The 13,741-nt window shown below is 43.9% G+C and overlaps 1 long non-coding RNA gene and 1 pseudogene across 8 annotated transcripts; one reads left to right on the forward strand and one right to left on the reverse strand.

The window, feature by feature from the left end:
- The first annotated feature begins 2,025 nt into the window (after positions 1–2,025).
- Positions 2,026–7,217, forward strand: LOC125514241 (uncharacterized). 8 transcript variants are annotated; one of them, XR_007286313.2, is made up of 6 exons: positions 2,029–2,419; positions 3,534–3,803; positions 4,087–4,215; positions 4,741–4,827; positions 4,897–6,611; positions 6,817–7,217. It is a non-coding gene; the product is annotated as an uncharacterized LOC125514241 (long non-coding RNA). The 8 variants fall into 8 exon arrangements; XR_015608570.1 differs by having other exon boundaries at positions 2,026–2,419; positions 3,534–4,215; XR_015608568.1 differs by having other exon boundaries at positions 2,027–2,419; positions 3,985–4,215; positions 4,741–6,611.
- A 779-nt stretch (positions 7,218–7,996) lies between these two features.
- LOC125514240 (polyubiquitin-like) lies at positions 7,997–8,883 on the reverse strand (annotated as a pseudogene).
- Positions 8,884–13,741: the final 4,858 nt, after the last annotated feature.

Genomic DNA, 13,741 nt, shown 5'->3' on the forward strand with positions numbered 1-13,741 from the left:
ATTCATCACCCCTTCATCATAGGGATAGGAGTAGCGACAAGTGTTGCCAAGATGGTGGTTTCAGGCTTACTGATGTATTACCTTGTAATGGCTTTGTGAATAATTAATAAAATGGCCACATGCATCGCCCAAATGCAGAGGCCGGGGTGCATCCTCCTTTTCAAAAAGAAATCTCTCTGCGCGCCCTGATAAGATCTCTTGGCATTTAGCCTCACCAGGTCGCTTTTCGGTTAACTCCCTATACAAAAAACTTTCAAACAATCTGCCTTTAGGTCACGCTTTGCTCCTCTGGCAAGCGGTTATGCCTCTCAAAATCAAGATTTTCTTATGGCAGTTGATGTGCAACCGCTTGCCTTCCTTGCTTAATAGTGACTATAATGGCCCTTCGAACGGTTCATATGTGCTTTGTGGGACGCCTGAAGACACTAACCACACTTTTTTCCATTGTGTGTTGACCAAGTTCGCTTGGAGCTGTGTCCAGGAGGCATTCTCGATCTAGAACGTATTTCCCTTGTTTCCCGTCTTTGGGGCTCTTACAAGCGTGTTGCTTGGCATTGTATTGCGATTTTTCTTTGGGCTCTTTGGCATGTTTATAACAAGCTTGCTATAGAAAAAGTGTCCCCTTCTCATCCTACTGAGTACTGATTGCATCTTTAAATGTGTCATTTTTCTACCGCAATGGACACTGGTAGGGAAGCAGGAGAGGGACGAGATGAAGGTGGCGATCCTCAAGCTTAAGACAGATCAACACCATAGCGCAAGCCCTTCCCGTTGGCACCTAGGGATAGGTGCCTTTTGCCCGAGTCCGTGTACTATGTTGCGAGCCTTGGCTCTGTATGTTAGAACTCCATTTTATTCTGAATCGCATCCCTGTGATTGTTATGTTATGACAGATGTTCATGTTTATCATGGATTTATTAATTTAAAGTGGGACGCACTTTCGTTCTAAAAGAGATAACGTTTTGAAGTATCAAATTTTCAAAGAAAACCCCACTAATATTCAAGTATCCAAAAAACTGACATCAACAACAAAACAGAGCCAATAAAGCTTAAAAAGGCAAAACAGAGACAATAGACCAGTGACGGCGAGCGATCTCTCACTAGAGTTGTGCATTGTGCCTCGGCTGGAGCCGCACGCTGCTACAAACCACTATTAGATCCGGACGAAATAAGTTCTCATCGTGCGTATAACAATGCGTACAACAATCGTGCGTACAACCATGCAGAAGGGACTAAAATTAGCAAGTGCAGGCAGCAGGTCAAACTTCAACAACAACAACAATAACAACAACAACAACAACAACAAAGCCTTTAGTCCCAAACAAATTGAGGTAGGCTAGAGGTGAAACCCATAAGATCTCGCAACCAACTCATGGCTCTGGCACATGGATAGCAAGCTTCCACGCACCCCTGTCCATAGCTAGCTCTTTGGTGATACTCCAATCCTTCAGGTCTCTCTTAACGGACTCCTCCCATGTCAAATTCGGTCTACCCCGCCCTCTTTTGACATTCTCCGCACGCTTTAGCCGTCCATTATGCACCGGAGCTTCTGGAGGCCTGCGCTGAATATGCCCAAACCATCTCAGACGATGTTGGACAAGCTTCTCTTCAATTGGTGCTACCCAACTCTATCTTGTATATCATCATTCCAGACTCGATCCTTCCTCGTGTGGCCACAGATCCATCTCAACATACGCATCTCCGCCACACCTAACTGTTGAACATGTCGCCTTTTAGTCGCCAACACTCAGCGCCATACAACATTGCGAGTCGAACCGCCGTCCTGTAGAACTTGCCTTTTAGCTTTTGTGGCACTTTCTTGTCACAGAGAATGCCAGAAGCTTGGCGCCACTTCATCCATCCGGTTTTGATTCGATGGTTCACAGCAACCATAATGAGATGTCCAACGATAAGAATACAACCCTTTAACAGTCGCTACAAGGGCGCTTCCTGGTGATGTCCACGTCGGACTAGCGTGAGACAAAAAAATCGCTCAGTTGAGAAGAAAGATTCACATAACACCTCCCCCAGGACTGCTTTCTCTTCCTTGCTAAGCAAACCCCACCTCTTCCTCTTCAGCCTTTCTCAGGCACGCAACCTCCGCCGTCTCCGGATCGTTCTCCCGCATCCCTCCGCCGCCACTTCTCCTCCCCGTTCCTAGCCAAGCTCCGGCCCTCCGCCATCCCCTCCTCCTTGACCGCCTCTCTACTCCTCTGAAGATGGAACACGGGCCAGCTGCTACGCCTGAGCTGGCACAAGGTCATCGGGCAGAGGAGGTCCAGCGCCGACGAGCCACTCACGCCCGTGTCTGAGGTCTCGGAGGCGCTGGAGTTGCCGGCCTTACTGAGATGGGTCGGCGGGGATGATAGTGTTGGGGTCAGGAGGGAAAGGCCACCGACGAGGATGGCGGCATGGCAGCGTAAATTCCTCTCCATCTCTCCACAGTGCTGTTTACAGATTTTCTCAAGCGGATGCGCTTCTGTGTGTCCATGTTGTTCCTTGCTAGCTATATGCCTATTTTTACACGTTCTTATGCTACTTTGCAAAGAAAAATCTGGGATTTTGGTCAATGGGGATCGATTAACATGTTCAGGATTCAGACACGAGCTCCTAAAATGTGCTTACAGTTTTTTCACTTTTCTCCATCCCTACAAATTGCAAGATGGATCAGTAGGTGTTCTCTGGAGTGAATTGCTAATCAAATCAGTAACGCTGGGGTAGTTCCCTTATAAAGCGCTAATTGGTAATTTAACCAATCGAACAATAATGAATCATGAGGAGTAAGTCATGCATCATATGTTGCTTATACAAAGCTTTCTCCACTGATAACCTAAATGATTAGAGTTCATGCCTAACTTGTGAGGCCCAGATATTTAAGTAGACTGTAGAAGTCATTATAATTCTTTGGAAGTTCCAACTTGGAACTACTTATATCTTCGTTTCTATATTTGATTTCTTTTCTTATGAAAACATAGTTGCGATATTTGCAGTTCGGAAACAATGCACCCTGTTCAAGTACTCTTAGACATTAATGCACAGAACAGTTATGCAACAAGCCTTTTTGTATAAAGTTCAAATTATATACATTGCAGATTGCAAAGGGGGTTAGTTTTATCTTTTTGTTAATATAGACCTGCTTCGGTATTTTGCATGGTTATCCTGTAATTTATTTATTTTTTGAACAATCACCGGGGGGAGAGGGTCCCCACCTGAGTTATCCTGTAATTTATGGATCAGTATTTTCCATAAAGCTCCCCTTTGGACTATGGATTTATTCTGCTCCTGCTGTGTTGCATTAGTTTTCCAACAAAAAAGTTCTAAGATTTATCATATGTTTTCATGCTGATATTTTTTAAGTTGTCGATAGTCATACTTCATATGCTTTGATGAGGAATTCATTTAGCAAATGATCTTTTCATGTTGAAGTCGATATCCTCTGCAACTTAAAAGTATATTTGCATATGAATTATTTGATGTCACTATATGATCCTTTAGGTCCTTATCTGATTTATTTACATACCCTCCTCCTTTAGGGCTTGTTCGGTTAATCCTCTCCCCAAGAGGATTGGAGGGGATTGGCAAGGATTGGCTTGTATTTTGACTTACAAGAGGTTTAAATCCCCTTCAAACCCCTTCAATCCACTCGGATTCGCACCCAACCGAACAAGGCCTTAGGTGAATTGGAAGATGTTTTGACATGTTAAAATGGTGCATCCTGTGCTAGTTGACTGGTCAATCTTTTCATTTGTTGGGAGCTGAAAGTTGTATTTCCAAATTAACAGAGGGTGAACCGTGGTTCTCAGGTATGATGCAAAGCATTCCATGTTGTGTTTACTAATATCAGGTGCTCATTCACGTATGATTTTATTGATTATTGAAGAATAAACAGGTTATATAGTGTTTGCTTGGACTGTAAATTTTCTCTCTTATCATTTGTGAATTTTAGCAATTGTTTCTTATTGATCCGTCTTTTCTTCCCGGTAGGTGATATCAGAATTATCGAGTCCTGCCAATCACATGAGATCACTGATCTTATTTTGGTGCATGGTTAGCCTGATGGTTTGATTGTCTGTCATCTATCATTAGGTACAACTGCATACTTTGGTTTACTCAATGTGGTAAATGCCCATGTCTGTTTTATTCACGATGAGCAGATGCAGTATACAACATGAGACAACATTCTTGGCGGCAGCTCGTGGTCCCGTTTTTTCGCAGGTAACACGACATGATGGTGTTCTACGGCCCATTTGGCATACTTTTTGTCTTCGCTTTCTTGGACGGTTATTCATTAGTCCAATGCTTGACATCAATGTGGATTCATTTAGGTGTAGATGTTGTAGGTTGCAGATACTAAATTTAGTCTAGGTGTAGATGTTGCAGGTTGCAGATACTAAATTTAGGATTCATTTAGTATCCAATGCTTTCATTTTCACACCGGTACTGAATTATTCTATACTAAATTTAGGATTTATTTTTCAGTTACACCATGTATTTGTTTTTTCACTTCCTGCCGGTGCTGAACTCTTTTGCTTGGCCATGAGAAGGGCAGTGGGTGAAAATGTTGGCTTAGAAATTTAGAACATCATTGAAGTGGTCAGGGGTCTGGTCGTGTTAAGTAAACACTGTACAGAGTCAGTCTGGCACTCCTATACATCAAGAATTAGCTGAACCTTTCAGCAGTAGCACATTTATGTATATGAATTTGTGTTCGCATATGTTGATCCTCTTTTAATATTGTAGGACCTGCCAAATTTAGTTGCAAGTAAAGATGCAGATTTTTCATATGTTGATGCTGTTTTTTGTTGCTTGGCACATGTAACAACACAGGTTGGTAGCTTCATCATGCTTTTTCTGAGATTTTTTTCTATCAATTGCTAAACTTATGAAGGAATCCAGTTATATGCTCAGCTCTCAATTGGAAGATAAGATTTTGTATCGAACACACTTAAGCAATGTCTGATGGCAAGTTTGTTATCAAGAAATTATTAAAGGCTTATCCCAACAACTGGAGATTGTTGGTCCCTCTGCGGTATGCTCTATACAAACACATGCTTTACCTATGTTGGTATCACCTCGGTTGCTATTGAACAACCAATCTTTCAGACTTACCATGCTCGTAGGATTTTCGATTGCGTGACATCAATGAGTATGCTGAGTGGTATGGCACTATGGCCATGCTCATAGGGCACTGAAACTTCAGGTGTTCTTGAGTACTATACCCTACAGACTTGTTAATATACCAGCCATTGGTTACACAAATTTCGAAGTTACTCAGTTCTAAAGTTCCAGTTTACTGAGATGTTTCATCAATTTCTTTGTACATTACCTTTGGAGCTTGGATTAGATTCCTGTGTAGCCTATGATGTCTTCTAGTCCTCTTGTGTCATTATGTTTGTTTGTTGTGAACTCATAAGAGGTTGTATATGGTTTGACGGAGGTTCTTCGAGATGAAATAAGAGATGTGCGGCTTGTTGCCAACCCCCGCATCTATTCAGCTCCCTCTTGTTGCTCTAATTAAGGTGAAAATTAATAAAAGTTCTTAGTCTTCCCAGATCAAAGCAACAAGCATTTAGACTCAATAGCCCTTACTTGTGAACCATCTGTTTTTGTTTTTGTAATATCTTTTTTATTCTATCCAAAAAGAGGTTGTTATTCATGTTATTATTATTTATTAACCTGCATTCGATGGTTATGCAGTAAGACAGTAACATGCTTCTGTGAGCAAACGTTGATGTTTAGATCATGTACAACAGTGCATGTAAATATCATTTCTTTTATTTAGAATTCCACACACCCAATTCATATGAGAGTATCTTGAGAAGATCAGTTCTGCCACTGCTGCTGTTGTAGAATGAATTGGATGAGCTCTTCCTTTAGTTGCTGCTACTTTTAGCCCTTATTTCCTTGAGAACATCTTCAAAGTATAGATAAGAAAATTACGTGGCTATAGAAGGATATATGTCATTCAATAAAACACCAAAGAAAAATAACTTTGAAATCTATATATTTTATTGACTGTGCACCTATTCCATCTACTAAATAACTTCTGTGAGGTAATCCTGATCAGAAGTTTTATACAACTTCTCTTCTTTGAAGCTTCTTTTCATTCCCGTGCTCTCCTCTTTTATATGAATTATGTAGGTGGACCTGTTAGGCCATAATATTACCATGTGCTAAGATTTTGTTCCTCTGTGTTGGATTTGGTTACAAAATCAAGGGATAGAAAATATGAATATTCGTGTGCTGCCCACCAATGGAACATTTTGTTTTTTTACTGTGACTATTCTGTATTTTGTTTGCTTCGTCCAACAACGACGTTGACTGGACAAGAGGTAGGTTTTCCCTTTGTGTTTAGATTCTTATGTCTTTCCAGATGCTCTATTTTCAACCAATTGAATGATTATATTAGCCCTGCAGTTGTAATCAATCCCCGGGAAACGAGCAACTAGAGCAATCAATAATTCGTGACTACGTCTGCTTCATGCTCTACAGGGAGTCGGATGGCTGTCCTAAACAGAGGGTCGGTGTTGCACGAGCTGAAGCTGCGAACACCTTCATATCCTGATCATCTGAAAATCTTTCTTAGTTGCTACAGTACTCTATTTCATGAGGTACTATTAATTTTATCCGAACTTTTATAAATGGTTGGTGGTTGGTTCATTTATCCATCCATTAGGTTCTCTCACATTTTTTTTGCTTCTGAATTTTTAAAAAAGTGTTCGTAGTATGTATGATGTCCATCTTATTGTTTCACCAAAATGTTTATTAGAACTCAAGTTGTTTTTGCTTACCGTGTCGTAATCTGGTGTTGAATAGGTTCCATATTGATTGATATTCAGCACCAATCTGCAAAGAACCAATAGGTGACACATCCTGAGTCCTTCGCCGTGGCGTGGACAAGACGCCCTGCCGGAGCAGGGTGTGGATGAGTTGGTGGCTCCGGTCACGCACACCGGCTGGTACTGCTCCGGCGAGCCACCGCTGCCGTTGCCTGTCTCAATCTCGCTTGGCATCAACTTTAGGCGAGGGTGCTGAACGCAGAGAAGGGAAGAAAAAACTATGGGCGCTCTTACTAGAGCTGTAATTATGCACATCCGAAAAGAAGCTAAGCTGCAGTGTGTCTGTACTGTGCTACAGACGAGATTCGTTTGTATTGCCTGTCATGCATTTCTCTTTACTTTTCACATGAAGTAGCAACATAATATGTTGATGAAAGAGCTCACCATTGTCATGTGTATGTGCTAACAAGAGGTGAACAAAGTAGTTGAATGGGCGAAGGCAACCTGGCACCGCAGAGTCACCACTCAGGTGGCGCCACCGGGCCCCAACCACTAGTGCTGCACCAAGACTATCGTAAACTACAAGTGGAAGAACAGCCATATTGCCTAACCCTCAGAAGTACTGCACTTCCCCACAATCAATAGACAGAAAAGAAACACAGTTCCAAATAACAGGAACATGTCACAGAAATGGAACGGTGTACTATGAAATAACAGGAATACTCTGAAATATTGTAGAAACATGTCACATACATAGAACGGCGAATCAAAACAGTACAGGAAGGCATTGCTAATAAGTTCAAAATGGAACATCAAACAGTACTAGGCGTAAAAGGAGCAGACATCAAACTGCTTTAGTTAAAAGGCCACCACGGAGGCGCAGGACAAGATGAAGAGTGGATTCTTTTTGGATGTTATAATCTGCCAAGGTACGCCCATCCTCCAGTTGCTTCCCTGCAAAGATAAGCCTCTGCTGATCTGGAGGAATGCCCTCCTTGTCCTGGATCTTGGCCTTCACATTATCGATGGTGTCGGAGCTCTCCACCTCAAGAGTGATGGTCTTTCCTGTTAATGTCTTGACAAAAATCTGTATGCCACCACGTAGGCGGAGGACCAAGTGAAGAGTAGACTCCTTCTAGATATTGTAATCCGCCAACGTACGCCCGTCCTCGAGCTGCTTTCCGGCAAAGATGAGCCTCTGCTGGTCAGGCGGGATACCTTCCTTATCCTGGATCTTGGCCTTCACATTATCAATGGTGTCAGAGCCCTCAACCTCAAGTGTAATGGTCTTCCCGGTTAGCGTTTTGACAAAGATCTGCATCCCGCCACGAAGGCGGAGGACCAGGTGAAGGGTAGACTCCTTCTGAATATTGTAATCTGCCAAAGTGCGCTCATCCTCGAGCTGCTTTCCAGCAAAGATGAGCCTCTGCTGGTCAGGCGGGATACCTTCTTTATCCTGGATCTTAGCCTTCACATTATCAATGGTGTCGGAGCTCTCAACTTCAAGAGTGATGGTCTTTCCGGTTAGTGTCTTGACAAATATCTGCATGCCACCACGGAGACGGAGGACTAGATGAAAAGTAGACTCCTTCTGAATGTTGTAATCAGCCAATGTACGCCCATCCTCAAGCTGCTTGCCAGCGAAGATGAGCCTCTGTTGATCTGGTGGGATACCCTCCTTGTCCTGGATCTTTGCCTTGACATTGTCGATGGTGCCCGAACTCTCAACCTCTAGAGTTATGGTCTTCCCGGTAAGAGTTTTCACAAAGATCTGCATCCCACCTCTCAGGCGGAGAACAAGGTGGAGGGTAGACTCCTTTTGGATGTTGTAATCGGCCAATGTCCGGCCATCCTCTAGCTGCTTGCCAGCAAATATGAGCCTCTGTTGGTCCGGAGGAATGCCCTCCTTGTCCTGAATCTTGGCTTTAACATTGTCAATGGTATCTGAACTCTCGACCTCAAGAGTGATAGTCTTGCCTGTGAGGGTCTTGACAAAGATCTGCATCTGTTTCACAAAAAATATGACTATGTCAACAAACAGAACTACATTTGAATTTGGATAGACCAGCGCAAAACATAGAGACCCATATGAAACAGAAAGCATGTGTACATGCAATGCACGCATAGCAAGTTGTATATGCAGCCCAGAAATACTAAAGCAACTTCTTTCTACACTAGGAAATCTTAGAGACCAAACATAATTCATGAGGTCAATATGCCCATCGAGACGCAAAGGTCATTCTTGTTGTAGTTAAGAATGTCTACAGATAATGCACCTACAGCCAACAGATTGTTTAAGCTGGATTTATCAACACCTGTAGTTAGATTAGAACACTGCAACATCAACAGACTTGCGATCCCTCAACTAAAAAGTTAATGTTTGCACAATGATAAATGCTAGATTGAGAAAAGACAAGCCCTGAATGCTATCTCATGGGTTATTGGGGATCACATTAGTTTCAGGACAGGTTTTGCATCAACGAATGTTTAAATCCAAAATCCCAATCACATCAAACCCACAATATATGATCCAAAAAAAACTCTACTCCGCAGTTTATAAAATAAATAAATCAAACACCTAACGGTGCAGCGTACTACAAGTTTAGAAAAACAATAATGCAAATAGTCGTCAAACAATTAATCTGACTCATAATTCATAAAGCATAAATTAGATCACTAGAATCGTAAACATACAGATCAAAACTCTATCTTCACCGGTGAACCGACAATGAAAAACTGAATATACCTCAAGGAACCAGACATTAACCATAAATCAGAAATTAAGAAGACTATATGTAGATTGCTATTGGTCTTGATTACCGTGTGATAAGAGAGAGCATTTTTTCCTACTTTAGTGCATTGGGAAGATAGAAGTACACTCTTTTGTGGACAAATTTTAAACTTAGATGTACACTCTTCACCGGACGGAGGGAGTAAATCAGAGTCTCGAAATCGATCAGACTGCACAATCAAATCACAACTGCCTCGACTTTACAGACCCTATCGCAACCACCTTATGAACCGGAACTTAGGTTTCAGTCGAATCTCAATACTGGGGACGTCGCGGGAAGCGGAACCGATACCTTGGCGAGGCGATGATTGCTGTCGAAGACGGTGCGGCGAAACGACGACGAGCGGATTGGGGGAGAAGGGTTGTGGCGACGGTGATTGTGATTGGACTACTGGAGAGTTGCGGACGAACTATTTATGAGAGGATAGACCGTGCCTTTTTTCCTAGTGCCTTGGTTGGTTAAGGGTAGCCCGGGTTGGACCGCGTTTCCTACTTTATATTTTTTTTACAATCCTATCTAGTTAAGATCTAATTAGCTAGGATTGTAAAAAACATATGAAGTGGTGATTCTGGGAGAAGCTGGGGAGAGGGACGATTCTGATAAAATCGCTCAAAAGAACTGGCCCTTGGTCGGCTTCTAGAACTATCGAGGCGGATCTGGTGGCAGAGACGGGCCTACTAACCGCACGCTGCGGCCCATGAAATGCTCCGCACCCAAAGCCGGCCCAAGCGGCTGCTCCCCTAAGAAAAAAACAGGCGGCTGCTGCTGCAGTCGGCGCCAAATCCTATTTGGCGCCTTAAGCGCCCGATTTAGTTCATTTTACAATCGGGCGCATAGCCCCCTGCCTTCCTTCGTTACTAACAGGCCCGGTCCATCCCCCCTGTGGTTATATGTTTATACATATAAGGCAAAAAAGAGCACTAGAGGAGAATCAAACCTGGGACCTTTGACATCAAGTAACGATGCAATTACCACTGCACCAGCTCTCCCACTGTAATCTTTTACATCTTTTTCCTGCCTTTATTCTTCCATCTTTTCTTTTTCCCTTTTTCCAAAGTTTATTTTTCAAATTCGAGAATTTTTCTTTTTCTTCATGTTTTTTTCTGCAAAATGGATGAACATTTTTTGTTCAAATTCAATGACCTTTTTCCATTTTTGATGAACTTTTTTCAAATCTGATGAACTTTTTTTAGAATTCGATGAACTTTTTTCAAATCTGATGAACTTTTTTTCAATTCTGGTGAACTTCGATGAACTTTTTTCAAAACCGATGAACTTTTTTCAAAGTTGGTGAACTTTTTTTTCAAATTTGATGAACTTTTTTCAAATCCGATGAACTTTTTTTAGAATTTGATGAACTTTTTTCAAATCTGATGAACTTTTTTTCATTTCTGGTGAACTTTTTTGAAATTTGATGAACTTTTTTCAAAACCGATGAACTTTTTTCAATTTTGATGATTTTTTTTAAATTCGATGAACTTTTTTCAAAATCGATGAACTATTTTTCTAAAAACTGTAGTACATACTGTAGTAAACCGGTTGAGTTTTTCTAAGAAAATCAGTACCTAATGTAGCAGTTTTTGGCGAGAGAAAAAAAATGATCGAGCTGGGACCAGCGATCGAGCGGGAGCCAATGAAGAGGTAGCGATGGTTTAATGGGCCGGCCCAGAAGGAGGCGCGTGCGGGCGCCACGATCGCTTGCTGGCGCTGAAGGCGCTGACGAGGAGGACTCGCAGTCGGCCGACCTATTCCACCGATGTCGGCCCAGTCAAATAAAACGGCGCGTACCGGCGAACGCGAAGACCCCACTTCCGTCGACGTCGAGCTCACGCACGCTGGCCCGGTGGTCCACCGCTCAACCCCACCACCAATCCAATGCGCAGCCGCGGCCGCAGACCGCACGTCGTGGGCACGAGGAGCTGTTGGCGGCTGTGCCTTTCCTGCGCCGAAAATAGCATCCCTGAACATGCAAGCACCCACACACACACACTGCTGGATAAAAAACTGTTCGGTTTGCAGCCGTGACCATCGCAGCCTCGCACTGTGCCCGTGTCAGAAAACTCGCTGACCTCTTCCAGATACATTGCATACTCAGTACCACATACATATCTTGGCCGCAGCTAGCGGACGACGCCGATGGTGTTGATAAGCCATCAAACCCTGCATGATGATTGATGAGCGAGTGAGAGGGGCGGTTGCGTGCTTTCGACGTAAGTGGCATTCATGACAAAGCTGTCAAGGTCCAACTGCTCCTCCCGCCGCACTGTTACGGATGTCACGGGGGGCACAGCTACGGGAGAGTGGAACCCAGCCCACGCACCGTTGTTGATCCTATCTCGCCGAGAGTCGCCGGCTCCGGCACACCGGCCGGGCCAGCTGCGTCCTGCACTGCATGCGATCGATGCATGCGTGCATGGACCACCTAGCCACCCGATCGGTCATCGGTCGGAATTAAGCGAGCCACGGTACGTTGAGCTAGCATGATTAGCTGCTCCTCACGTCGCATGCATGCAACCACTAACAGTGACACACTAGCTGCTCCTATCGTGTCGTACGTGTTTGCATGTGCATCGTGTGACCGCAGGACATGTATGCGCGGGCACGCTTTTGTTAGGCGGATCAGATGGCTCCAGTCGCTCGTATAGATAACCAAGGGAGGGAGTGTTGGAAATATTAGCACTTTTTTGATTAAACTTATCCACGAGTAAATAGTAAGCATGGCATAAAGGTATGCATCTCATAGCAATACCTAAGCATACTAGCACGTACAGAACATAGAATCGAACCTTCTATGAGCAGCACATATACGGCTAGCATAAGTATGAGTAAACGAGGGATGAACAGATCATACTCTCCGGTTGGCCAGGCCAACGCGGCGGCTGCAGCAGCAGCCTTGGCGTCGTCAGTGGCCTTCTTCTTAGCGGCGGTGTCGTCAGCTATGGTGTCGATGTAGAGGAAGTAGTGGAAGAAGAGGCGAACAGCGTTGGGGATGGATCGGGAGCAGTCGCGTCGAGACGCTCCCCAAAAACCTTATTGCCGTTCTCCCGGGCAGGATCTCGAACGACAGGGTTCCGGAGGCACCTGCTCTCCCGACCGGCCGTGCACGCGGTCGTCGGGATGGGATCGCCGGAGGCAGCACAGAGTGAGGAACAGTAGATGACGGCTAGGTCACGCGAGAGGAAGTGAGTGAACCAAACTAGGTTACTCATGTTGGAAATATGCCCTAGAGGCAATAATAAAAGCTTTATTATTATATTTCCTTGTTCATGATAATTGTGTTTATTCATGCTATAATTGTATTATCCGAAAATCGCAATACATGTGTGAATAACAGACACCAACATGTCCCTAGTAAGCCTCTAGTTGACTAGCTCGTTGATCAACAGATAATCATGGTTTCCTGACTATGGACATTGGATGTCATTGATAACGAGATCACATCATTAGGAGAATGATGTGATGGACGAGACCCAATCCTAAACATAGCACAAGATCGTATAGTTCGTTTGCTAGAGTTTTCCAATGTCAAAGTATCTTTTCCTTAGACCATGAGATCGTGTAACTCCCGGATACCGTAGGAGTGCTTTGGGTATACCAAACGTCACAACGTAACTGGGTGACTATAAAGGTAGACTACGGGTATCTCCGAAAGTGTCTGTTGGGTTGACATGGATCAAGACTGGGATTTGTCACTCCGTATGACGGAGAGGTATCACTGGGCCCACTCGGTAATGCATCATCATAATGAGCTCAAAGTGACCAAGTGTCTGGTCACGGGATCATGCATTACGGTACGAGTAAAGTGACTTGCCGGTAACGAGATTGAACGAGGTATTGGGATACCGACGATCGAATCTCGGGCAAGTAACATATCGATTGACAAAGGGAATTGCATACGGGGTTGATTGAATCCTCGACATCGTGGTTCATCCGATGAGATCATCGTGGAGCATGTGGGAGCCAACATGGGTATCCAGATCCCGCTGTTGGTTATTGACCGGAGAGTCGTCTCGGTCATGTCTGCTTGTCTCCCGAACCCGTAGGGTCTACACACTTAAGGTTCGGTGACGCTAGGGTTGTGAAGATATGTATATGCAGTAACCCGAATGTTGTTCGGAGTCCCGGATGAGATCCCGGACGTCACCAGGAGTTCCGGAATGGTCCGTAGGT

Source organism: Triticum urartu, chromosome 6A, assembly GCF_056163025.1.
Source record: "Triticum urartu cultivar PI428250 chromosome 6A, HENAU_Tu73, whole genome shotgun sequence".
Classification (NCBI taxonomy): Eukaryota; Viridiplantae; Streptophyta; class Magnoliopsida; order Poales; family Poaceae; genus Triticum; species Triticum urartu.